Below are 26019 nucleotides of genomic sequence, written 5' to 3' on the forward strand. Positions count from 1 at the left end.
GCTATAATTTTGCAAGTGACACATTTGATTATGAGTAGCCATCAAAACGCTCACAGGCATCTTGTTTGAAAGAAGAATGTGCTTAATTAAGTATTTGCAGGTCAGAGAAATACATTGATTTGTTCTTTTAATTTGTTCTTCAGCTTCCTGCCCTTTTTCAATTTGTTCAATAGTTATTCAATTTTCGAGTTTATTTAAAAGAGATGATAAAGTATACACTTTTGCATTCCTTACTTGGGCAGAGCTTCCATTTGTTTCCTTGGGAGAGTTGGTCTGAGCAAGAGCTGCTGCCTGCTTTTGCCTTGACATGGAGAGGATGTGGTTAGTATAGGGGTCCCCTCACGCTCAAAGCTCCCTTACGGTGATGAGCTCTTTGCTTCCTGGGGAAGAGATTTTCAATCTGATTTTCAATCTGATTTTCAATCCCTTCTGTCAAGTTTTAGGGAACAGTATGAACTGTCTTATTGGAGCTGGCGGTGAGGAAAAGGAATGGAATCCGGGCACATCTCACCTCCGTGTTATAAGGTATAAAAAGCCTCTGCTGAGCTTGCCTGGTAATTCTTTGGTTATCATCTTCTCATGATGGAATATGCATGTAGAAAAAACACAGAAGTTAATGTTTACTTTTTGGATGCTTTATCGTCAAGCAAAGAGAACTGACAGTTTCATGGTTAAGTGCCTAAAGTTGTTTTTGGCTTTGCAGTTGTTGAATTAATGACTGCAAAGCTAACTAATTGTGTACCTTTTAAAGCTCCCCCCCCCCACCCCCTTTTAATGAAAGGGAGATATTTTATTCTTTCTGACTTCGGAGTCAGGTTGTCCCATTGACAACTAGCAGCAAGCTCTTCAGCTTTTACTTTCTTGAGTTATCTCAGGAATCATTCTTCTAGTATGGTGAATTTACTTACTGATCCAGTTATTTATGGCTCTCAGTTCCCATGCTATAGAATGGGCAGAGGCATTTTAAAACACTTTTTTAAATTGTATAGAAAACGCTGGCTCCTTAATTCTGAGTTTACAGATATTACTACTTGCTGTTGTTTCGATTTGTGAGACATTATCTTGGTGTCTTACTGAGATGTTTCTTAGCCAGAATGTAGAGTTTCAAGGGAATTTTTTTTTCTTTTAAATTTTTTTTCCTCCTTAAATGTTAGACATGGGCAAAAAATGGCAAGGATCTCATCTCTATAGCATGCTGTCCATCAGGGTTGATAAAACTGCAGGCTAGTTACTCCCTGATTTTAAAGAAAGATGAAAAAGTCCTTGAGAAGATTAACTTTATTACTGGCAACATTTTCATAGAATTTTATTATGGCAAAGGCAGAATTAAAGGAAGAATGGACAAAGTTGGGATTTTTGCCACTCGGTTGTTTTTTCTGAGGCTGTGTAACCTTTTTTTTTAATAAAAAATTAATGTAGAATGCAGTGTTTCCCACAAGAGCACCTTCACAGATTTAGCATAAAGAAAGTGCATTTTAATTCAAAGACACTGGTACATTTCTTAAGGCTTTGAAAGCAGTAATCCAACAGGTATATAAAGCTATAATGATAAATATGATGATTATTTGTATCTAGCATTGTTAAAATACATGATTTATTTTAGTGCGTGTTCAGATAATTGTTATTTATTTAAGATACCCAACTTATTCTGCATTTTAAATAGAAGTCTCTTGGCTTCTTAGTTTGCTTTTTTTAATGTCAGCTGGCTCATTTCAACTCATAAACAAAGGTTTCACTTCAAGAAGTTTTTATAATTCAAAAAAAATCTCTAATTGCAGCTGGAAATTTTGTATATATAACTAAACTAACAAGTCTGTGTATTGTATGGGAGAGGCTCTAGCGATACTATTTATCTTAGGGTCCACATTATTGAAGGCAGGACTAATGACAGTGAATCATGCACACTGTATATTAATGTAGTCCACTTTCAGCACTATATAAATAGTATTGTAAATACACACCTGCAAAGTGTCTGCAGTTACATGGTCATCGCACAGAGTCCCTCTGTGCTCTCCTAAGTACATATCTCTGCATGTATCACATCTTGCTAACCAAGGCAGCATACTGCAGCTGCTGTTCCTCTCGAGGAGGTGTCTATAAAATGAACGCTGTGAAACCAAAATTTTGGGATCGCCTTTACGCAGAACACATGGGTGTACTGTTACTCAGTCTTTTAATACCTGCCCGGTCCTTTTCCCTGCGCAGGGCTAGCCGCACAAGATGAGCTGGGTGTCGATGTGAAAAGTAGGCTGGTCCTCTGAGTGGGGCAGAAGACAAGATATGATTTAAGTCCACGGGAGGTTTCTTGGATTTCCCGGGGGAGGGCATAGAGAAAGACTAGTCAGAAAAAGCCATTATTTCTATCAAAAGTCTAAAAACATGGCAACTACACTAGCAGCAGGTTCTTTAATTTTCATCCACTGCAGTAACAAGGCCCTCGTCCTAAACTTACTTCCTAAACTTCTCCTTTATTTCAGCAGGCAGCCGCGCCGACGCTGTCAGTTCCCCCGTTGTGTTTGCATACACCCATTCAGGGTAGCCCAGAATCTAAACGCGTGCTGCTGGGTGCCCGCCGTAGCCGAGGCTCTTTCCCTGCGCTGCGCCTTGGAGCCTGTTCAAGCCCGTGGTAGGAATCCAGGGCTGCTTGTAGGGCCCGATCCTTCCATGGGGCTAGAGAGGCTGCTGGCTCAGGGGAGACCTCCTCAGAGGTGGCTCTTCCCCCCGAGCAGTGCCTGCCCCTCCGCGGTGGCCCTGCAGTGTCCTTTGGACGACTCGGGCTGGCTCCCATCCCAGGGACGCTCCTCTGGGTTTGCCGGTGGTAGCTACCGCACGTCCAGGAGTGTGGCTGGGAGCTGGATGCTGGGGCACCCGTTGGATGTGCAAAGGGGGGGCGAGCGCCGGATTTGGGGCCCCCCACTCCCTCTGCAGCAGGGGGTGCCCGTGGACCCTGCATTTTGGGCCGCAGCCGCTGATGCTGGCTCCGTGGTGTCCCTGGGGAGGAAGGGGAGTCCCTGTCTAGCACTTGGAATGGCGGAGGACAGGAGACAGGGATCTCCTTTTTAAAAGGAGGGTTTTTTTTTTCTCACCCCTATTCTTTATTCATAAACCTAACGCAGTTCCACAATTCCCAGACATGTAAAGCTGCAGGGCTTTTTTTGTTTTGTTTAAATCTTTCTGAACCAGCCAAATTTTTGGGGTTGGCACGAGGTGCAGCCAGTACCCATGGCCTTCCAGGGCTTGCTTGGTCTAGAAGTCTGCAGATGTTTTCTGCTGGATCTGGCTCTTAATGAACAAAAAAGATTTTGGCGTGCTTATTTATTTATTTATTTTCAAGGGGAAAATGTGGTTTAAAACGTTGATAATTATGTTTTACGCGAACTACTCAGACTTTATGTGACTGTATGGGAAAATGAATGCTCATCAATTTAAAAAAAATTCTTTATTCATAAAGCATTCATATTTAAAGTGATCTTTTTTTTTCTCCCTTCCTTAATGAAAACAGGGTTTGAGGAGCATTACAAATAATTATTTTTTTTAATTACATATAGTTCTGCATCAGAGTTCTTGAAGACGGCCCACTGTGATCCTCTGGTGAAAATACCAGGGCTTTTCAAAAGCTTTTTAATTATCCATTCTCACTGCTCCTTTCTTTGCAATATACACATAGTAACCGAAAAAAGAAAAAAAAAAATATTCCAGGAGGGATCCACCTACAGGTGTGCATAGGTCAAGCACATACTTCTCATTCAGAATGATTATTTTTCTTTTCCAGCCGTCAGGTAGTACTTCCCACCATCAAAACCCAGCTCGCGCGCTCTTTTAGAGGGAATACTTATCATAAAGCTGCAGTGCATTTTAATCAAGGTTCGCAGAGTATTTTACTAGCAGTAATTGCCTCTTAAGGACAGGGTGAAGTATTATACCCATTGTACTGACGGGTAAGCCAAGGCACAGGGAATCTGAATAACTGCAGTGTTAGAGTGAGCCAGTGGCAAAGCTGTCAACAGAGCTTTGGTGCCTTCACTCCTGGTGCTGCTAAGATACCTCCCCCTCCACCCGCCAGTTTTTCTCTCTTTTCATAAATCGAAATTATTCGGACATTGACTTTTTCTTACATATTATATGGCAAGTGCTGTACTTGCTCTGAAGTTGAGGTAAACCTGCGTGTGAACGTGCTCTTGGTTTATGTGTTTGCGTAGTATGAAGGTCTTTGTGGCGGGGCTTCCATTTAATTCCCAACCTTATGTTTTGCTGCTGCCCTCTGTGGCTCCGGTAGGCCATTGGATCATCCCCAAAATAGCTCCTGTTGTGTTTGTTACTGATGTATCACCGTGCCATGAGTGACAGAAAGAATTCCACTTTTCAGCACAACAGTTCACTCACTAAATGATTCCCCAGCATGATACATGCTCTGTCTTGTATTTAATTATCTTGTAATTATCAAAGCAGTAATGTTGTGCATAAGAAGTGTATGGATCAATAAAAACAACTCAAAATTATGAAGGAGCACTGACAGGCTATGAGCCCAGCCATTCTTCAGATGTTAGTTTCCATTTTTCTGAAAAGCTTTTGACTTTTTTTTAAAACAATGTCAGAAAAAAGGATTTAAAGTTCTTACTGTTTATTCCTAACTGATGATGATCACGCATACATTCTCAGTGCTTTGCGAGAGGCAGTGTAAGTGCTAATGAAAGTTTGTATTGGAGTGGCCCCTAAGAATATGATCATTGTTACAAATTTATTAACACCATGAAAGATTTCCTGTCCTAAAAAGTCTGCCAGCAAACGTCATAATCCTGAGTGGGCAGAGCCATGTGGTAGGTTTGACTGAGCCCCTTTGACAATTATATCATTTATTTAACTGTCTATCTTTAGAAGTTGGGAGGCTAAGCTTTGGTTTCAGAGGCATGCCGAAACTCTCGCGCTACATGCACGGTGAGGGCAATGGAATACCAGGGTGCTCGCTTCTCGCTTAGGCTTTAACTACTAAATAATGTGGTTGCACATGACACAACAAGAACAGAGGTATAATCCTGCCCTGTGAAGCAGGTCACATGTTTCAGGTTCTTTCTGTAATGTATGCAAAGTAGCTGCTTAAATCATTACGAGTGTGTAAATCATCTTCTTCATAAACAATACCATCAAGGTACAGTCAGGCAACATGTCTCTTGTGGGTTGACTGGAGCTGGAATTTCTTTCAGACTTTGAGGAGGTACGTCAATGCATGTGAAGCAGATTCATCTGTTGCTGCAGTGTGGTCTCTGCAATAATTTGGATTTCTAAGATGAATATTGCTAAGGCTGTCTTCTTCACACTGAAGTGCAGTGAAAGGAGGAGGATGTGAACGAGGCAAACACAGCCTACATGATCCGAGGCTTCCATGAAAAATTTGCTCCTTCTTTTTCCTCTGGCTTTGTAAGTCATGCAACAGATACCCAGTTTTTCCTCTGCATAAGTTTAGTAAGTATTCAGAGCTCCTGTTACTATGTATGTCGTGCATTTGGGGAGGAAAGATTTGTTGAGCAGGGTGTTAGACTGTGTCTTCTGTTTTAGCCATCATTTCCCTATATAGATTATGATACTGTTTTTTTCCGTCTTTCTTTAACATGCCGATGTACTTTCTGTAACTCCTGAGTAACACTCCACACCTCTTCAACGCAGTCCTCAAAGCTGACTAGTTCAGTGGTGAGTGAAACTGAAAGCAAGACGTGATCTTGTTAAGAACCCTGCTGTACTTCTGGATAAAGTATAAATATGTGCCATTATTATTACTACTACTACTACTACTACTAATTATTGGACTTTGTGTTTTTTTGGGAGGTGGGGAGGGGTAGGTGCCCTGTACGGTCACCTCCCCACACCAAATGTTGTATTTTGAATTACTTTAAATAGTTGTTTGGGATGTCTTTATTACGGTGAATCATGTTTTTAATATCTGCTTTAAACACACGTGTGAGTTCATACTAAGGCAATGGAAGCCCTCTTTCATTTGCTGTCATGCAACACTTCTGCAGCGTGTAAAACGCCCCTGGTTTATAAATACAGATAGACCTTCTATGCAGAAATCCTTTCCCTCAAATGTGTAAGGGTCAGATAGTTTTGGTTAAAAAGTGAATGCAAAGACAGTGACTCCATAAATGCACTACATACTCCTTTTGCTCAGAGATGCTGGCCCTGAGTTACAATCATCCAACATCAATTTTAGAAGAAATACCAGTGAAATGGCACTGGTAGATGTACTGGATATAACTAAAGATGCTGGCAGCGGCCATCTCGTCTATAAGCGCTAATGAAACATCACTGTTCCTACTTCCTATATCTGCGCCGTGTCCTTTAGTGGTGGGAAGAAAAACACAACCAGCACTCATCAACTTTCAGCGCGTGTGGAAACAAAGCTAGAAGAGCAGGGGCATCCCCAATGCATTGGCAATTTGCTAAGCGCCCGAGGGCTGCATCTCATTTGCATTAAAAATGCGTAGATTGCTGCTGCCTTTATCTTGGCTACGAGGACGTGGCTAGTGGAGGCAACAGGGCCCAATATGGCTTGTTTTACCTGGATCCAAGCGGTTTGGATCTGGCTGGAGCGCCTCATGACGGGACACGCCGTTGCCCAAGGGGCTGCTGCGTTTCCTGGGCGCAGCTGCGGGGCTGCGCGGCGCCCTTCCCGCCCGCCCGGCCGCGTCCGCAGCGGCGGGCAGGGGGGCCCGGCGCACAGCTCCCGGCCCGGTGCTGCTCAGCCGGCACCCCCAGGCCCGCCGAGCGTGAGGGGGTTTCGGCGCCCACCTCTGAGGCTGAGGTACGTGTAGCAGCGAGACGGGCCGCCAGTGCTTTCCCAGGCCGGGATGAAACACGCCTCGGCGGCGCGAGGAGGCTGCCCGCTCTCCGCGTGGTGGGGCTCTGCAGGGCGTGGGGTGAATCGGTGCCCTGCACAGAAGCCCTTTTTTGGTTTTTAACCAGTTTAGTAATGAAAGACAAATAAAAAAAAAAAAAAAGAGGAAAAAAAAAACCCAGCTTGTGCCTTTTCAATAGAGATAACTGTTATCTCTTATAAAAGTCTACATAAGTGTAAGTAATTGCCTGCACTTGGCTCCGGTACAGTGGAAAAGCTGTGATCAGCAAAGTCTTAGTACTGTGCATGTAAGGGGAAGTTATCGTATGATATGGGGACGTGTTGGCGTTAATGCCTGTACTTCTGTCTCCCCTACCTTACTTACACTTCTTTGCAAGTCTTTAAAGACTTAACAGGGCCTTATACCACGCTGACTTTGAGCGAAAAAAGTTTTGCTGGGATCGCCCTTTTAAAAAAAAAAAAAAAAAAAAAGGAAAGAAACACAAACCCAGCTGTACTGCTCTATCCGTTCGGCTGCCTTTGTTCAGCGTTTAAATGCTGGGTCCGTGTCGCGAATGAGCATCCCCGATGAGCGCCGGCTGCGGGGCACGGCGCGGCACCGGGCGGGCTCCCGCCGACTCTGCCCGCCGCCGGGCTGCGGAGGGAGGGACCGAGGGTTTCCCTTCCCGCCCGGATCTCGGCACCCCCCAGCAGCACGTTTGGCGAGAGCTGAAAGGGCTCTGTATGTCTGTCTGTCTGTGTGTGTGTCGGGGGTGCAGGGCTGCAGGTCACGTTTGCAGCCGCATGAAGCTTTACGCCGCGTAGCTGCCTCCTGTGTCTGTCTGTCTGTCTGTCTGTGCGTGCGTCGGTGTGTCCGTGTCCCTGTGCCAGCGCTGGTTGCCTTATCGCAGGAAGTGTTGCGGAAAGCAGTTGCTCCCTCTCTCTCTCTGCCCGGTTCCCAGAACGCGGTGATTAACGACTCTTCCCCCCCGCTCTGTCACTCAAGTGCTGGGCAGAAAACGGCAGTCACGGCTGTCCCGCTCCAGCTTCAGGACAATCCCCCCCGCCCCTCTCTTTTTTCCCTAAATAAACTTAGATAAAGCCCTTAGAATGAATACGGCCTTTTTTTTTGTCCCCTTTCCTTCTGAACACCTTCATATATACACGCACATATATATGAAACATAATTTTATTTTATATTGTAAATATATATATTTAAAATAATGTAGGTATGTTTATATATATAAAACCCAAAATTCTGTTCCAGTGATAAGCAGTGATAAGCCTGACCTGAAGTAAGTAGAGCTTTTCCTGTTCATAGGCTGGTCCTTTCTAGGACACCTTTGGAAATCAACTTTGTTGACCTCACTTTATGGGTACTTTATTATAAAAAGGATCTGAGTCTGGTCAGTTTGCTTGGGGAAAAAAAAAAGAAAACCCAAACCCAACAATCTGGATTGAGAGGGAGATATCAGGATAAAGTAATTTTTTTTTTCATACAATCATCTTGGAATTATCTCATGACATTTCATGAAAAAATCCTGTCTCAAACTGGTATTTTTCACTTGTACTATTAAAAACTCATAGAATGGAGGTCTTAAGATATTTGCATGATAAGGTACTGTGTAGTGTCTCAGTATATAGAATGAGTATTCCAAGAAGCCCAGAGACTAGCATTCCCTTTGGAAAATTAATCCTTTAATATATTTGTTTCCAAATTGTGGTCTGCAGGCACATATAATCATGGTATGATACTGATCTGCAGTATCATACCATCCATTTAGGGATTTTAATTAAAAGTTTGATGTGAAGGCTGCATAGTGGTTCCCTGTTACGTTTGAAGTTTGACAGTGGTCCATGATCCAAAAATTTAGGAACATTCGTTCAGGAGAATTATGGTCCTAGATCATTACATTTTGCTTTCATTTCATCCTGTAATTTTTTTTCTCTCCTTTCAAACATGATTAAAACCAATGAGAAAGGAAATATTTGAAGTGATTTGCAAAGTTATTTGATTTTTATAAAATTACTTGGTGTGATGTGCTGTATGTGCCAAACTGCAGACAGACTTTCAGCTCGTAAATTAAGTACACTTTTTTGTTCTGGTTTAAGCCCATTGAGACTTCTGCCAGTTAGGTTTTTCTCTTCTGTGATCATCATGCATAATAGTCTGATGTTGCAGATACTTGCAGGAGCATAGCGAAACTGGTAGCATCATGTATGTGGTTTGATTTTTAATGTATAGCATATTAAAGCATATTTTCTATCCCTAAACATGTTATATAAAACTACTGCAGTATATATTAAAACAGTCACTGGACTCCTAACTAATCTAATATGAATAACAAAGGTACATAATAATTAACACTTAAGAAAATCCTTTTTAAAAATAGAAAAACCCATATTTAAAAAAAAGACTTAAATATTTACCGTTTAAAAATAAGACTTTCAGATTTTGATCTGTGTTAAGGTCTAAGTCTACACAGCTTGATGTACTGTTTGATTGTGTTTATTTACCTATTTGCTGCCAAAGCTTTAAGTAAAGTCACACCACAATCCTGGTAGAAATGGCTAGCTAAACACCTGGAACCAGTTTGTGGAAGTGATTAAACTGGCTTTTGCCAGAGGCTTCCTCTGCTGGTGCAGTGACACTATTTTCTCCATTTTACATTCTGCTCAGTGACTCTCATTTTCAAAACTAAGATTACCAGGAACTGGGGAGGGGGGGGAGGGAAGGCAAAAGAATGCTTATTTTCCTTTTCCATTCTATGGATGAAAATAGAGCGTGAGATGATGAAATCTGTTACTTCCAGAATGTGATAAACCAAAACAATTGGATGAACAATTGTACAGTGAACAAATCACATGTGTAATTCTTTGTTTAAATTAGTTTTAAATGCAGAACAGGTTTTGTAAACTTTTTTTTTCTGTCTTGTATACCTCGGGCATCATTGAACTGACAAGCAATACTTTAAAGATTTTTAATTTAATTTCAGCTTTCATAAACCATAAAAACCTTATTATCTAGTAAATAGAAAATATGGAATGAAATCTGTAATATGTATCAACATAAAAACATGTGTAAACACAAAAGATTATGTTGAGCTGTGTAACTGCTTAATTAAGTACATATAGATACGATGTATTCAAGTTACTATCCAAAGGAAGACGCCTTCCTTTGATAAAACAACTATATTTAATTACAGCTGACATCTTTTAATAATTATTTCCTGAGTTGTCACTTTTCAGAAATACAGTGAAAACATAAATAATTTCTTTTAACCTCATTGTATGTGTATGTTGAAGTTTTGGCCTGCCAATTTAAATCATCATTAAAACTGGTGATGTATAAGTTGCTGTGATTAAAGTCTATACCTGTGTAAATAACCATGAGTGCAAATAGTGCAGTGAATTTGCAATATGCCGTGTACCTGTTCCTCTTTGCTTTTTGAGGAATTTGGCACAGAAACATATTATTTCATTAAATCAGTATTGTGTTGCATTTATTGGATGGTGTGCAGCAGAAATGCTAAGTGCTTTTTTCAGATTACATAAATGTTTTTGTGTTTTCCACATATCCCCTAGTTGGGGTGTTACACTAAGACAAGTCGATAATATCTTCTTCCTTCCTCATTCTGAAATTCTGAGCAGATTTTTGATCCTGATCTTCAAATTCTGGAACCTGCAGAGGGTCAGACAAAATTATTTACGTAACATGAGTGAAAATGCCAGGGAGGATTGAGTCCAGCCTGGAGCTTGTAATATCTTGAGCACAGGCTGTGGAAATAAGGATGTATGTTGGTATTCATTAATTACAGAGCATTAAGAAAATAAGACCAAATCTAGAAGACCTCTTGTAATTAATCATGGTTTTTGCCAGAATAAAGTCCACCTCTGACTTCTCCAGTGGCTCTTGCAGTAAAGGCTGGAAGATGCTATCGGACTGAATGACCAAAGCTTTGTGCTCAGTCTGCCCACAGGGTAACACAGTGCCAGATGAAGACTCCCGACTACCAAGAACACGTATTCAGCTGAGAACTATTATTAAAAGAAAAAAAACCAAAGTTGTCACAGCTGTGTCCTTTTAAGGTCAACACCAAAAAGACTCTTGTCAAATTGATGGAGGGAGATGACTTACTGATGGAACCCAGGGCAAAAGAGATAAGCAATAAAAATAGTGTTACATTTCTATTTGATGGAGTGACTTCTCCTGACAGCTTACAGAGAGAACCAAGCAAAAAAATGCACTGAGTTAGTTACTGTGACAGTGAGGCTGATAAATCACATGGAAATTTGATTGCGCCAATTCCACTGGGTTGTGGAGCCTGCATTTTGCTGTTTTTAATAAGGACTTATGTAAATTGGTCAAAATATGCCAGAACTTAATTTCGCTGAAATGAAACTCCTTGAACTACCAGGTAAAAAGGTAAACATAAACTGATAGTTAGTTTCCAATTGTGTTGTTCTTTATTAGTGGCATTCAGATATGGACATGGGGAAAAAAATAATTGATTAGACTTTCAGCAGGCAAGTAAGCTTTTAGTTTTAGAGAAAAGCGTGCCAAAGATACGATTCCCACTCCTAGGAGGAGGTTCCCGAGTGGAAGGGGAATGTATTGCTCGGTATGGACCAGTTCATCACCTTTACATCTGGTTTCTGTATGGTATGGCCAGTTTTTGTGTGCATTTTAAACGTGTTTATAGTCAATGTGAACTAATGACTGCTTTTCTAGCCTGAACTCCTGTGTAACATGGTGCACCAGATTCCACCCAGAGTGTAGCTTCTGCTGTGTAATACAAAAGCTGAATATCATTAGCATATCGTACAGAAGTATCGTTTCAAAGAATTTTAATGACGAGGAAGGCATTATAATCCTCCCCTGCATGTTATTTAATGAATCAGTTTGCTTCAATAATGATTTTACTTTTCTGAAGACAACACTTCCATTTCCTGGCAGATAGAGATTGTTTTCTCCTGAAATCTTTTTTTTCCCCTCTCTCTCTTTTTTTTTTTTTAAAAGGTCTTTTTAACCAGTCCCTCCTTTATGGTATGGCTTATTTTCGTTCACCCACACCATTTCTGATGGTTTTGCTTTCCCCGTACGCTGCCAAGGAGGACTGCAGACGTGCAGGAGCCTGGTTGCATGGGTGGGCGGCAGTGCCTGGACTGCATGCAGCCTGCTCGCGGCCGGGCAGGCGAGCCCTATGGCCTCTGGCCGAGGACCTTCAGCATGGTGAACTGCCTAGTAGTGCTTCTGGGGTGAGAAGCTGGTAATGGTTTGATTTGGGCTTTGCTGGAGGTGTTTCAGGTGTGTGGCCCTTTCCTGGTTTGCGTGGAACTGGCGCTAATACAGTTTCAGCATTGGCTGAATTTGCAAAGGCAGATACAGAGATGGGAGCTGGGCTGGAAATATACTGGGGAACACTCTCCAGAGGAGAAGTGAGCTTTCTTAATCCAAGCCCAAGCCGCTGGCGAAAGGGACAGTCCGACCGGCCTCCCGCAAACCCCGGGGCGCGAGCAGGGTGTTTTTGGCCAGAGCGTGGGTGCAGGCACAGGGCACGCAGGCGGCGGGTGAAGGGAAGGGCAGGGCTCCTTCAGGACCAGCGTGGCTTAAGCCCATCATGAAATTGCACCCTGGGATCCAGGCTACTGGATCTGCCTGTGGCACCCTCCGCTTGAGTTGGTGACAGCTCTGCTCCCACCGAAAAATGTCACCAAGCTTTACTTTGAACTCTGTCAGGGTTACTCTCTCCTCCGCGCTGTACCTACTTAGTGGGGGAAATCTTGAACCTCCACGTTTTTCTCAAGCAGAAGCAAAACTCCAATATATTACCAGGGAAAAAAAAGCTTCATGCAGTATGTCAGGCAGAAATGAGATGCCGGAAAGGCCTGCCAAATCGTGGATTATCGAAGAGCCCTGGTTATAGCAAACAGTGTGTACCATAAATAAATACATGTTTAAATGCATTTCAGTGTAGCAGAAAGAAAAAAAGCAATAGTGGTATATTGTGCTATCATGGAAAAAGAAGAAACTTAGAGCAAATGGCCTGGTGTTTATACAGCTAAACCAAAATAGTGTGTGAGGGTTGGTCAGGCCCAAATGAACCCCATAAAAAAACTTTTCAGGAATTGTAAGGGTTGCGTTGGTCAGTTTGACCACAGAAGGCTTCTCTGCTTAGCTATCCATTGCCATCTTTGTTTTTGCATTGTGAATTATGTGAAAACAGGGGTGTTGCAACAAGCTAGGGAGATGGGGTGGCTCCAAGAACGAGCAGGGAGATGGGTAGCATTCTGTCCCCATTGAATCACAGAAAAAGTTTCCATTTTCTTCAGTAGAGAGAGCAGCAGGCATCACCTTTTATCTATTTGGTTTCAGCCAAATAGATTAAATTCAGTCAAAAACTGCAACATTCAGAATTTTAACAAGTGTTTTGTCTTACCAAAAAAAAAAAAAAGAAGCAATCTTTTAATCTTTTTTTGATGATTAGCAAGGTGTAGTCTCAAACTGCCTGAACTCTCCCTAGATGCTTCCTATCTCTAGACCTCTGTCCCACTCAGACTTTGTGTATAAGTTACCGAAAGTAACTTTACCTATTTTTTTTTTTCCTCTGTAGCTCTGATTAGGTTTTCCTGGGAAAGCAGTGTGGGCGACCCTGGGTATGTCTTTTATGAACCTATGTAGAGGGCTCACGAATTGCCTTCTCATTGCCTTCCTAATGACTAAACTGCCTTTAAAATACAAAAAGAACTGTACAATGCCTGTTTGGGGTATGGCACAGTCACACATATAAATGACTAAATAAGACAGCTAGTAAGGATGGAAGTGGCTTCTTTTTGACAAAAGCTTTGATACTAGTAATGTTACAGTTAATTCCTTCAGCCCAAGTAAGAAATGTTACATATCTTGTATTTTCATTGGAGGTGGAAGATACTGTCTTTTTAAGACTATTGGCTTTAAGGGAAATGCAGAAAGTCACTATGAAAATAAATACACTTTTTAAAAAGAATAGAGACAAAGAGTAGCCTTTTCCCCATCTGCTTTTGAGGAAACAGTGCCCTTGGCCTGTATATTTTTAAGGAATAGTGGTAAGGCTGTGCATACCCTGAAAAAGTGGATTCATGTATGTTGTCCTGAAGTTCTATGGGAATTGTCAGCAGTGTGTAGCTCTTTGAACATCAACCACCGTATGTAATCCCGTTTATAAAGTGACCCACCTTCATCCTAAAATTAGGTAGGCTTTTTTTGCCTTGACTGCGTCTGGTGGAGGGATGTTTCATAGCCTCACTGCTTTGTCAGTTAAAACTCTTCCTTCTCATTTTCAGCCCAAAGTTAATCACGGCTAGTCTATTTGTTCTTATGCCAACATGATCCCAAGCTTCTTCCTCCCCAATGTTTACCTGCTGCTAGCAATTGTGTTGCTAGTCTAAATGAGTTGCACTTCACTTGTTCATATAGAAGAGCATCCCATCTTCCATATCTTCATTAATTTCAGTTAAAATTAATCTTTTTTGAGGATTATAAATAGTTTTCTTAATACAGTGTCATCTGTGACATATACAGTGACATTACTACTTACCTGTTTCTGCTAAAATTCTTGTCTGGGACATCATAAGGCCCTTTGATCTGTGATTGAGATTGGTTTATAATTGTGGTCAACTACTTTTTTTTTTTCCACTTCTTGTATCATTTAGAGTTAATACCAGGGCTTGTTATTTCAGAGCATGCTCTCTTTCTTACTAATTTTCATTCCAACTCATAAAACAACTTTCAATAGTTTTCTGTATGATATCTCAGTACCTCTCTAGATTGAAGATACCACAAAATTTTGTCATCATCCAGTTTCCTTAGTACTTTCTGTATAAACTCACTTGAGTATTTGTCTAGTTAGATCATCCATGATGCAGCTGTTTGAAATGAGACTTTAGACCCTGATGGACTAGTTCAAATGGAAAGAAGTGACTTGAAAATAAAGTAGTAGAGTTTCAGTCTCTGCCTTGTCATTTGGCCTCAAGACCAGGCTCACTTCTTGATGAGTGTTACAAAAACAGTATAAACATGGCCGTGATATGGCTGTTTTGGAGTGGGAGCGGTTAGCGTATGATGCTGCTTTTCTGAGGACACAAAGGAAATTAAGAGACATTTCCCAGTCCTTGGCTACTCGTCTAACCATAGCACTGCCCTTCCTCTCTTTTAATGATCTAGTATTTTATTTAAGAAAAAAAAAGAGGTGAAATAATAATGAAAAAACGGTTTTATAAACCAGAGCAGAAAGCGTCTCTTTAATATTGCTGAAATGTGGAGTACTTTTAGGAAGCATAAGCCAGCAACGAGCAGTTGTTGTATCTCTTGCAGGTCAGGCACCGCAATCCTGATCTGCTGGATGGCACACGTTGCACTTCGTCTGTTCGCTTGGTTTTCTACTGATGGAGTCCAAAGTGCCTAGGAGAATGGTGCCAAACCAGATTTTCTGATGTGTAGTCAGGATGTTTCCAGGGTGTGCATTTGGAGCTGGGAGCTGCAGAATGTAGAGCTGCACACTTTAGATGTACTCACGATCTGATGTTGGATTTTTCTCATGTAGCAAAACAAGTAAATGCCAGGCTGTCTGCTTCAGAAATGCTGTGTTGCCACAGTATCTTATGCTGATAGACTGTTGTTGATTAATCTGTTGAATATTCTTTGGGAATTCATTTTCTATCAGTGCATTTTAGTCATTTTCTCACTTTAACCCTTGTATATTTATAATTACAGGAAGCAGTTCAGCTGACAGTGAAAAGAAATCCCTGCCTAGTGCTTTCTTGTGGGTTCGCTGTTCCCAGCTTGCACAGCATCGCTGTGGCGGTGTGAGCTTGCACAACGGTCTGTCTTTTGCTCATCTTGATGCCTCAACCATTGACACTTCCTCACTTCTTGAATCTCAGTTCCAGTCTTCACATGCCAGCTCCAGCACAGCCTGAGACATATTTCCTTTTTGCCCCATTCAAGAACCAAATTGACTTGTGGTGCTGTGAATGCAGGGCAAAATGTAGGGATCTGCAGAAAGTGATTAGCAGCTGGTCACCAGTATAAAGGACACAGGTTAATTTGAAGGGCCTGCATGTACAATTAAATGTGTGTACTTGCCACATAAACAAAAGTCCTAGACTTTGCACACTCTTGCTACAGCTAAAACAAAAGGTGGTGTCTTTTCTGTTGTCTCAAACCTTTTACAGTGAATGTGAGCAAAATCAATAGGTACAACAATGTTCCTATTGTTTCTATTCCCCACACCTGTCTTTAAAGAAAAGAAAAAAGAAAAAAGGATGTTTCTTTAAATCCAAACAAGTCTTAACTCTCTCTACCTGTGATGAGTGAACCCACTGGGTTTGCAGCACGTCATCTTTATTCCACTATCTGCTGTAGACTTGCTGTTTCTCAGAGTTTTAAATGATGTTTTTGTTGCTGATTTTAGTATTTTCAGGAAGTTTCTGAAGTCCAGTCTCTCTATAATGCATCCTTATTGCTGCCCCCCCCCCCAATCTTATGTCTCATTCTTCTTCTGTATTTCCAGTAATTTACACTCATGATTTAAATCGAAACATAATGAGACATTAGGCATGGATATGTCAAGCTGTTAGAAAGGCGCATGGGAGATGGTAATTTTCAGTAATTTTAGAGTCTAATCAAGTGTGTGTATGTTGCTCAGATTACAGCATACTGTCGGATTACACAACTACCCTTTAGCTCAGATGCCAGTAGCGTTCTAGGTAGACAAAGTTCAGTTTGGGCTAAAGAAGCCACATTTTTTTCTTCTGGGGTTTGCAGTTTCTAGCCCCCCACTGCTTCCCGCGTTTGAGCTTGGGAAGTGAGAACCAGCCGGGCTGCGCGTACGCGGCGTGGCAGGCGCCGCGGCAGAGGCGTACCTGCGGCCCCGCCGTGCCATCGTGGTGTGGGAGCGCGTTGCGCTGCTCACTAACAGCGCTACCACCTCCGTGCCCAACCTTTAATTATCCCTGATGCTGTGAGCGTAATACAGACTTATTTGCGGGGTTGAAGTGAGACAAGCATGCCATCTTGTGAGCAGGCAAAACGGGAACAATATGTAGGTTCTGCTGTGTGTGGATGGAGGGCGAGTGTTATGAGATGTTGGGTGTTTTTGTTTCAGATTCAAAGGAGATCCAGAGCTGTGACAACTTGGTGTGTAATAGGATGGGAAATCAAATTGATGCTTTAGATCTGGGAGTCATAAAGAGTAATTCTTTTTCTATTAATGTGCCAAGGCCTATCAAGATGCTGTGGGATTCAATGATATAAAGGTTATTTTTTTAAAAAAGGAAGACTCAAGTCTATGTTTGGTTTGAGCAGTAGATTCTCATGCTGGAGAAGATCCAAGTATCAGCTACTTCACAAATACATGATTTGTGTTTATTGCAGTCTCTGTTCTTTATGTCATGTATGCATATATACGCTCATCTTGATATCTACATACAAATGGTTATACGAATGTCTTATGACATTAACATTTTTATCTGTGTGATCTTGGGCTGTTCTCATTACTCTCAAGAAGAGAAGCCACGGAGAAGTTATGAAGATAATTTCTAATTCCTCTCATGTATTCTTTCAATACATACTGCTTAACAAAAGAATTGTTTAAGAGATGCTTAAATTTAATTGGGTCTGATTTCATCTCTGGCTCCTTGTAAAGCAAGGCATCTTTGCAGCATAAATCCAGTTGTACCAGATTTCAGGGGATAAGAAATTTATAGCTAATACTAATCCCTAAAAAATGGCTATATCTATTGTGAAACATTCTCTACAGAATTATCACAGTTTTTGGGTCCTGTATCAGTTAATCAAGTAATTTTAGAAGCTGGATTCTCTCCTGACTGCTAATGGTACAAAGATCGCTTTTGCAGCCTTCTGTCTTGTGGTTTATCAGATCAAACTGTTACAGGAGTAATTATTTACTCTTGACTAGTCCCATTTTGGGAAGAATCTGCAGCTGATGTGTGGATGAAACATTTATCTCTTGGGTTGTTTGAAATAACAGTTGTGGATGTTCTGAAGCTATTCCTAGATTGGAAAATTAGAAGGAGCCCTAGCTCGGATTGATTGGCATGGGGAGAGCAAACAGCAACAGATTATTGATTGGGCAGCAGCTAGCTGAGCAGGATGACACGATCTATACGCAGCCAACTGGCTTACATTTGGCAGTCCTTTTATTCAGTTGTGGTTATCTTGCCCCATCTGTGTTGGACTCTCAGCTTCTCCACCTAATTGGCTGTGTTAATTTGTAGCCCGCACCTTCAGATCTCAGGTACATCCCAAATTCCTTTGCACAAGTTGCAACATTACTTCAAAGAAGGTGCTGTTGTAGCCTCTGCAAATAATTTTGGGACTTTTTTTAGACTCCAAGATGCCAGTGAACCCAGAAGTTGCTTTAATAAGTTGCTTTCTTTATAAGTGAAAACACGGCAAAAGCTTTCCATTTTTGTGGGATATATCCCAGTGCAACAAATCAGCCCTACATCATTGCCGGATATTTCTTAAAACTGGTGAGGTACCGGATTGGGAATTGAGGTGCCAAGAAAGCAGCTCTGAGGAGGAAGACAGGAGCAATGCGGTAAGGCTCGCTTGCGTTCAGGGGATTTTTGAGAATGGAAGTACCGGTGTAATCTGTGGTTGTACCTAACTTTTTTTTAGAGAAGTTCTTCTAGATTTTTTTAAAGGAACATTTAGATGTATTATTGATGGACAAGAGATACAGTTAGTGTCCAACTCGTTTCAAAATGTATCTTCAGTGGCAAAAACAGCTGTCCACTTCTTTTTGTTCTCTGCAGACTGCAGATTTCTATTCAACTCCTATCAGTAGTTTTAGTGCTTGTCTATAGATTGCAGCTTGCAGATTCTGTAACCTGTGTTGTCCTTGCATTTGTGGAAATTACATATTTAGCTATCAGAAAAAAAAATCAGTTTTAAAATCTTTTTTTGTATGTGTTTTATGATCCTGGCAGATTGCCAAGGTTTAAATTAAATTTCCGATGTCTGTATGGTCGAGGCTAATGTGAGGGCTTTTGGCACTACCCCTTCATGCAATAAAGAATCAAAGCCAGTAGAGTAAGAAATCTTCTATCAAAAGCTGAAAGCTAGATTCATAAAATCACTTATGCAGGCATTATGAGATTTTCCCATGGAAAGTTTATGTGGGAGTTGGGCAAAAACTGATTCAAGAACAGTGTTATTTGCACTATATATATTCATCCAGCAGTCAACAGGCTGACGCTGGCACCCCTTGCCAGTTTTAAAGGAATGACATGAAGCTGCTGCAAAGCCACATCAGCAGAGTCTCGAGGAGTCTCTTTATTCTGTGCCCTCCTTCCCCATTTCCGACCAGAATTGAAACGGGTAAAACAGAAATCATATTCTTCAGTGAATACGTGCATTCGATTCTTACAGCTCTCTGAAAAATGCTTCTCTGTTTTAAAGCAGTTTCATAACAAATCATTATGGTGGAGGCATTAAAAAAGTAGCTTTCTCGTCGGCATTTCACTTCATTCCTCAGCTTAAAAAGAAACATAAATAAGAGATAAAAAGGGCAAACAATAGACAAACCACTCACAGTGAATCCATTTGCATTCACTTTGGTCTTTTTTTTTTCCCCCCTTCATTTTACTTTGTTTTGTTTTAAGAAAGTGGCTCAGTGTTTCTGAGTCTGCATGAGGACCATATGATATGTGCTGCAACAGAGAGTCTTTCCTACTTAATAGGGATGGTTCCAAAGGCAAGGTAATTCACCACTGCTTTGGCTGGAGCTAATATTGGGCTCCAACGTCAGTTCTCTAATTTCTGACAAATGGCCAAGATTTCTTGAATAGGCACAGCTTTCTGTTTTGTGTAGGGAACACACAATCCACTCTTTTGTTGTGGTTGCCACTGCTGTTGTTTCTCCCCCTCTTCACAATGGAGAGTGGGGTTATTTGTGCCGAGTGGAAAATCAGTGCCAAAATTCTGACTTGCTTATATTTAATGTGATGTTAATTTTTGTGATAGCCATAAAGAGTAAAAGAGATTTTGTAATACGGATCCCCCTGTATCCTGACCTCCAAGTCAAGAGGGCATATTGGTGATGAAAGTTTTATCTGTCGCAGGCATATCAAGATGAGAGTTTACTGGATGATTCAACCCAAATGTATAGAAACTGTTTATATAGAGATTGCCAAACATTTTCCATTGCCTTTCTTTTTATCTAAATTCTTGAATATATTACTAAATAAAATAGTCTGTGTTTGGAATGTATGGCTGTGGGATATATGGAAACTCACAGCATGTGGGGGGAAGAGTTAGAATAGGGAAATATAATAGTTTTGTAAACTTTACGTGAATATAGGTACATCATATATAGACTCAAGATTCAATTTGCTGATCAAAGCATCCAAATAACTTTGGATTTAATAATGTCAGCAATGAATGCTAATATATGGAAATTGAAAAGCATGGAGCAACAATAGCTAGCCACGCTTACCAGTATTACCCTGCAGCATATAGATTTACATTTTTTTGTTTTGTTTTGAAATCACAGTTTGGAAAATGTGTGTTCTTTTTCCCTTCTCCCATACTTCTGAATGTGGGTTCTCCTGAGCAAGCTTAGACAAGATTCAAGCTAAACAATAGGGCAACATCAGAACCTTTGAAGGCTCAGTTTGGATAGGTACCCAAAGCCAAAGTCTGCTTTGATGTACATGGGCTCAACTCCTGTTGCCCTTGGTTGCCCTCTCTTACCTATGTAACTTGTGTCTGGAAACTCTTGCCAATTTTTTTCTTTAAAAAAAAAAAAAAAAGGACATTTTTGCAAACTCATGTTAATCTTCATTCTAGTTTGGCTGGAAAATTACTACAATAATGCCCTCTCCGGTGATGATTTAATATTGCTGTTTCACGTCCAGGCTGTAGACTTCTGCCTCCTTCCCACTTTTTAGTTTCGATCCAGCTGAAATTTCAACCCTGTTTCAAATTGGGTTTTTTTGCCTCTACTTGGAAAAAAATTTATTTGAACTTTTCTGGAACTTTTCTAGCCAAAAGCATCCTCTTTCTCCCTTCCATCTGCTCCCCTTCTCCCAAATAATTTTTCATTCTATTTGACTGAAGTCATATCGCAGGCCTCACCTGGCGGAAAGGAACCACACATCTCAGTCTTGCTTCTCTCAAGGTCAGTGGGGCTTCCACACATCTCAGACTTGCTTCTCTCAAAGTCAGTGAGGCTTTTGCCGTTCAAGGAAAATAGGATCAGCCCATTGTATTCTTAATGCAAGAGAACAAATGAGTCACTTCTTGTATCCATACCTGATTGCTCTTGCCTAGGAGCCAGGAGGTCACCTTCATTCCTCACTCATCATCTCAAGGTAGCACTGTGCTTGCCTCTGCCAGTACACTCAACTCAGATTCAGTTCTGAGTCATTTGCAAACCCTAAACTCCCATTGTCTTCAAAGGACATTTGGATTACAGAGAACATTGGATTTACTCAGGCTGAAAAGAAATTGAAACATATGAGATCGCCACACCTACTGGAAGAGAGTTTGGAAAGACAGTGGTTGTTCACCCTAAAGACAGGATGAACAGGGGGATGTGATAGATGCGCCCACAGCCTAGAGGATCTTCAATTCTCACTAGTACAAGATTGAGGGGAAACTCTACTCCATTGACAAGAAGCAAATTCAAAATGCTTAAAATATTCGCTCTTTTTTAGTTTGTAATTAGATTGTAAAGTGAGAGCTACAAGATAATCACTGATACCAGGATCATAGTAATGTTCAGATAGATATTGGACACTTTTCTAGGAAGTGGGGATATACAGACTTATTTAACAACAAATTGTAGAATGTGGGAGATAATTAAGGGCTATAAATCCTCTTACTCTTCAGAAAGTAAGCCACTGTCTAAGTGTTGAGGATTAGGAGCGATTTATTTTTCACAGAGGTAGGTGATTCTGTATCTGTCCATAGGCAGTTGAACCTTCTTTGAAGGATCTGGTATTGGCTGTTCTCCAAGGCAGAACACCAGACTAAATGGACCTCTGGTCTCATCTAATAGGGAATGTTCTACAATCCTATAAAGTGTAATGACAGCAAATTAATGGAATAACCAGAAGATTCAGTGAGGATGGCAGGGCTCTCATAGGAGGTGTTAGTCCTGGCAGAAGTCAGTTATTTCATTGCAGTAAGCAAATGAGGCTGGATTCTCTCTGCGGTGCAATAACAACAGATTGGGGAGCCTGCAAAGCAGCATCAATACATGAAAATTAAACTACTTTTAATACACAAAGCTGAGTTTAGATAAATGCAGAACAGAGAAGCAAAGGCACAATATTCTCTGAAAGTGTGGCCTTTTTATGCTGTTTTGGAGACTAATTTACATACAAATAAAATGTCAGCTTATCCCATAACTGTCATGATAAATTGGAGCATTTAGACTTTTGCGTGAGGTGCTCTTTCCGTACCTTATTAAATTACAGGATCTTGGCCTTTTGCCAAGTGCTAGGGTGACGCTTTCCCTACTGAAAAGCATACAGGAGAGGGGTTTGGGCCTGGACATTAAGAGAAACCGGGTTCAGTCACGAGCTAAGAGCCCTGCCCGCATGTCACCTTGTACACCTTGATTTTTTCATCCTTTCTGTAGATAATTTTATTTGTCTGTAAAATGGCAGTGATATTAATTTTCCTGTTTCGCAAGGTTCTTTGAGGTTTAACAGGTTGTTGTGTTTACAGAGTATTTTTAGATGCTTGATTGGGAGCCAGGGCAAAGCCAATCTTTGCCTGCTCGGGCTCCCCCATCCTGGATGGATGGCAGTGGAGGTCTGGTAGGAGCAAGCATTGCAGCAGGGTAGTAAGAAATGCAAAGCAGCAACTGCCATGCTCAAGCACTCTTAAATAAAAGAAGCAATTGTAGAATTCTTCATTTTGGTTGCAAGATACCATAATATTCCACCCCGTGTCGCCTCTTTAGACAAATCACCTTTTGACTTCAGTTTCTGCTGAAAGTGTCTGCATGATTACCTTGGTAGTGAGCTTAAAATGAAATAAGTGCCTGGAAGTAGGTTCAAACAATCTATTTTGAAATGCCACTCCTCAACTCTCTGAAATGACCAAGTGTCTGGTCTATACCCACAGAAAAAGTTAGATTTATTTCAGTGACTAGATGACTACTAATATGTGCTGTGCTCTGAAGCATATGGTAATAGAAAAGATCGTTTTGAATTAATTTTATGTGATTTAATAAGAGATTTATTTGATGAGAGTTGTTTGAAGGTGATGACATTTTGTAGCTGAACAGGATTTAAGATGTCTAAAAGTGCACCTTTAGAGATTTGAGCACTATCAATGTTGGGAAAGTAAATGTAAATGGGAAGGAACAAGCTTGAACAGACGCAGCTTTTTTTCACTTGTCTCTTTGTTGTAAACTTTGTGAAAAAAAAAAAAATTGCAAAAAGCTCTTGGCAAATTGGTGATCAGGGACCAAACTGAAGAGTCTGAAAATGCAGAAGGGGAAGAGAGGAGGTGAAAAACAACAGTGTTTTGCTATAATACTGCTCTACTAGTATGATGTATACGGCATGATTTTCCCCTTGCATTTTCTAGATTCATGAAGCGATCATAATTTCAGTGGAGCATGCACAGTGTAGAATATCATGCATTTTGATACATTGATACATTGATACATTTTGACCAAATACAATGTTTGATCCTGCCAAATTTTACTGATATGAGGTGGCATGTTCTACTCTAAGCAATCTCAGGCAGGAAAGAGTGGCCATGTAGTTGTAGGAAAACACGTGTAGCTTAAAAAGTCCTTTGGAATTAGTTTGTCACTTGCTTAGAGCCATGACATTCCCTGTCTTGTATGGTGTATTTGAAGACACTGGTGCCAAGAGGGAGGAGGTGGTCTTGTTGAAGACAGAGTTGCTTGTCTTAAGTTTATTCTACCCTTCCATGCTTTAGGGCCTGATTCTTGAGTTCCTTACACAAAAGGGGTTGTTCTTCCCTTCTCAGCAGAGAAAGGTTAGGACCCTGTATTGGTTGTTTTCAGGCAGGTTTGCTCTGAGAACCACAAGCAAAGCTGGGAGAGAAGCGTCATGTGTGACTGCCTGTAGCTCTGCGTCCCACCCGGAGACGGTGGGGATGTGAAACTATACACGTCTCTTTTCTGTCATTTCACTGTTCAAGTATCCACGAGGGAAGGTGGAAAAATGGAAGCTTTAGCCAGTCCAGTACCGCTGTGTCTGAGTCAGGGGGTAGTTTGCATCTAACGTAATCTGATTTTCAGTGAAGGCAGCAATTTCACCTGGAATTTCCAGTGTATTTACAGATTATTATTATTATTGTTGTTGTTATTATTATTATTATTATTATTATTATATTTTTAAAAAATGCTTAAATTTGAAAACATACAGGTCTTTGAACTGTGGGCTGTCCTGGTTAGCTTCTTGACTTTCTGGTTGTGCTCGGCGCGGGTCTGGGCCAGCCCGGTGGCATGGGCTGCGGTGGAGGGCTGGGTGCGGGTGGCTCTCTGGGGACGGAGCCCGCCGCAGAGATGGTTTCCCAGAAATTCACTCTCTCAAGACAGGAGCTTTCTGGCTTCAGAGCTCGTGTGCCTTACAGCTGCTCGATTCTTATATGGAGAGTGGGGAGAAGGCTCCAGATCGGTTAGGACTTTATGTGCTTGATAGAAGCCGACACTTTGAACGCTTAAGGGTTTTTTATCTAAAGCACAGCAGACAGTCTTTGTAGCCTATTTATGTGTAATAAGCTAGGTTTTGTTTTGTGCCTTGGGTTTTTTTTTTTTCCTGTGAAAGGAAAAGAAAAAAAAAAAAAGGAGAGAAATTAAAACCACAGCAGTATTTTCCCATGCGGCTATAGTGAGTATCCTGCGATGTCACATGATCGGCTGTCCTGGTGGGGTGGAGTGTGGGAAGGTGTCAAAATATGTCTCTCAATTTTTTTTTTTCTTAAAAGGGAAAGCCAGATGAGTGCCAAAGCCCTGTTCTCTTCTTTAGCCCTGCAGTAACAAACTACATGAGTGCATCTTATTAAGATGATAAGATTAAATTTCTAGCTACTAACGTGCTATCACAACAGCAAAGGGGGAAAAAAGATCGTGAAAAAATTATGAAAATTAGTCTGACGGTCTCCTTTTAATAATAAGATCACTCCCAACCCCAACAGACAGTGTAGGCTGGAATTCCACAGGGCTTTTTTGTGGTCCTAATGATTTTAATAATACTTTGTGCTATGTAGCACCTTTCATTAGAGGATCACAAAGTGCTTTACAGTCACTAATTAATTAAGCCTCACAACACTCCTGTGAGATAGGTAAGTATTAGACATATATTAAGCGGAGACACTGAGAGTTAATGATTTTTTGCTGCATTATTCTAGCAAAATGATTGATGTTTAAGCACCGTATGTGCATTATATGTCTGTGTGTGGGTGTGTAATATATATGAGTGTAAAAGTATTAATTTTACTATCCCTTAACAAAGAAGTCCTACTTGAGCCTCTTGAATATAAATGCGTATTTTCATTTAACTTTTTGTTGCTGCAGCATATTGACTGATAACATCACAGTTTTCATGGACCCTTGACTCAATTTGCTGTTCGTCTGCTTGTGCATCTACTTGCACAAAGATTAGTCAGTGGCATCTCACAAAATTCAGACATCTTTCTAAATTTATTATTCTGTTAAAAAGAGCATATGACTAAGACCTGATCTAAACCTGCAGTGCAAGCACAAGGCAACAACTATACTGTTGCAATAGGCTTTGATGACAAGTCATCACGTTCAATAAAAGTAATGAGCAACAACAATGACCCATTGCGGGAGCTGATGATCAGCAGGTAATCAGCCATTATCTTCACCATGCATAAGAAACTATTCATTATCAGAATTTGCTTTTTCTTTTTATATTTTAAAAGAGGTACAGTAGTCACTATGGTAATTCATTATCCTGAATTACAAACTGATTTTAGGAGAAGTTTCCACTTCTTGTTTCTAGGGATAAACCGATGTGAGTGATTGTTCAACAGAAAACTCTGTATCTCGCAGATGCATGAATCCTGTAAAGTAGCTTTGGCTGGTTTTGAGGGAACCTATATATAGCTATTAGTATTATTTCCACTTTAAAATAGCTGAGGGTGATCATATCAGGTAAAAAAAACC

General features: G+C 40.9%; 1 protein-coding gene across 1 annotated transcript in view; it reads left to right on the forward strand.

The window, feature by feature from the left end:
- TRPS1 (transcriptional repressor GATA binding 1) overlaps window positions 1–26019 on the forward strand; it is a 214332-nt gene that overhangs the window by 13003 nt on the left and 175310 nt on the right. The window lies entirely within an intron of this gene.

Source organism: Calonectris borealis, chromosome 2 (genome assembly GCF_964195595.1).
Source record: "Calonectris borealis chromosome 2, bCalBor7.hap1.2, whole genome shotgun sequence".
Taxonomy (NCBI): domain Eukaryota; kingdom Metazoa; phylum Chordata; class Aves; order Procellariiformes; family Procellariidae; genus Calonectris; species Calonectris borealis.